This window comes from Egretta garzetta, unplaced genomic scaffold (assembly GCF_000687185.1).
Source record: "Egretta garzetta isolate BGI_Z169 unplaced genomic scaffold, ASM68718v1 scaffold562, whole genome shotgun sequence".
Taxonomy (NCBI): Eukaryota; Metazoa; Chordata; class Aves; order Pelecaniformes; family Ardeidae; genus Egretta; species Egretta garzetta.
Genome location: NW_009258769.1, coordinates 115396 through 117604, shown reverse-complemented (window position 1 = coordinate 117604; position 2209 = coordinate 115396).

Genomic DNA, 2209 nt, shown 5'->3' with positions numbered 1-2209 from the left:
ATAAAGATCATCTAGTTCCCACCCCACTGCCATGGGCAGGGACACCTTCCACTAGGCCAGGTTGCTCAAAGCCCCATCCAACTTGGCCTTCAAGATGTTTCTGGGCAACCTGTGCCAGTGCCTCACCACCCTCCTAGTGAAGAATTTCTTCCTTCTATCTCATTTAAATTGACCCTCTTTCAGTATAAAGCCATTATCCCTTGTCCTCTCACTACATGCCCTTGTAAAAGTTCCTCTCCAGCTTTCCTGTAGGCCCCCTTCAGGTACTGCAAGGCTGTTGTAAGGTCTCCTTGGAGCCTTCTCTTGCCCAGGCTGAACAACCCCAACTCTCTCTGCGGGACTTCCTGGGAGAGGTGCTCCAGCCCTCTGATTATCTTTGCAATCCTCCTCTGGACTTGCTCCAACAGGTCCATGTACTTCTTACGTTGGGGGCCCCAAAGATGAACACAGTACTGCACGTGGGGTCTTACAAAATTGGAGTACAGGGGGAGAATCACCTCCCTCGCCCTTCTGGTCACACTGCTTTTGATGCAGTCCAGGCTACAGTTGGCTTTCTGGGCTGCAAGTACACATTGGTGGGCCACGTTGAGCTTCTCATGAACCAATGTCCCCAAGTCCTTCTCCTCAGGGCTGCTCTCAATCCATTCTCCGCCCAGCCTGTATTTGTGCTTGGGATTCCTCTGACACATGTGCAGGACTTGCACTTGACCTTGTTGAACTTCCTGAGGTTCAGACGAGCCCTGTCAAGGTCCATCTGGATGGCATCCCTTCCCTCCACAGGGTCGACCACACCACATAGCTCGGTGTCATCAGCAAACTTGATGTGGTGCACTCAATCCCGCTGTCCACATCACCGACAAAGTTCTTAAACTGTGCTGGTCCCAATACTGACCCCTGAGGAACGCCATTCATCACTGGTCCTGTGCTGTCTCTGCAAGCCTTGGCATCTCATGCAGCTCTGGGGGCCTGAATTTAAAAACCAAATTGAGTAGACACCCAGAATTCCATCAGGCAATCTGGGGATGAACCTGAGGCAACTGCCAATACAGTGAGTGAGGACCCAGTAAATACAGCTGGTGGAGAAGAGAAAGAGTGAACCTGAGCTCTCCCTGTGGCACATGACTTCACTTGTTCAGCCAAATAACTCTAAAGGCTGCCCTGAGCATCATGAGTTCATCATGACAGGTTCAGTTGCCCTAATTTGGGCGTCAGCTGTCATTACAGTGTGCCAAAGAAAATTCCCAGCAGCCTCTAAGAAGACTCCACCCGACATTGTCCTGTCTCTATGAACTGTTCCATGAGAGCTTGCAGTTGCCTGCACATATCTTCAGTCACCCCTGACACCTGAAATGTCACCAGGTGCTGTGTCTGAACAGCCCGGTCCTGCTCTCCATCCCCATTAATCACCATGGGAGCTGAGACAAGGAGCTCACAGGCAGGTGCCTATTTTGTGCACACCTGAACATCTGAGGCAAGAGGAACCTCACCTCCTGTTGGTTTGTGTTGTGCATGGGAGGGAGCTGACTCCTCTTCTAGCCCCAGGACTACAGACCCACAAATGAGATGCCTTGATTGACTCATCTGCATCCCTTCCCTCAGCAGGGGTAAAGGAGATCCCTCCTTGTAACTCTCTGTGTGTCCTGTCTAATGATGGGACAAGCAAAGGCAATTCTCATGCCCAAATCTCTACTTCGTAGGAGAAATTACAGTGCTGGTAATCAGTATCTCTCCCCAGCTGAGGGAGGGAACATTGGGGATGACTTCAGCCTGTGTCACAGCAGGTTCCCCTGGAGCCCCAGGGACACCTGGAGGGAGCCCCGAGGGGCAGAGCAAGCGCTGCCTTGGGCTGGTCCTCTGCTGCTGGGGCTGGGCTCCGGGGATGGAGGGAGCTGATGGCAAGTGGGCAGCGCTGCAGAGAGACAGCTCTGCCCAGGAGCAGCTCCTCTGCCAAGCGCAGCAGGGCTGAGGGCACTGCCTGCAGGCACCGAGGGGAGACGAGAGAGGCAGTGAACAGTTAAGGCAGTGTGGAGCGGGAGGATGCTGAGAGCTGACTGTTGGAGAAATCTTCACAGCCCTCTAGGTGGTAAGTCTCTGGCTGCATGGCAATGCAGCTTCAGTTCATGGAGGGAGCTCCTGAAGCTGGCACATCCCACAGCTGATGTTATCTGCAAGTACAACTCTCACAGTTTCTCTAGTGTAGAGGAGGGGG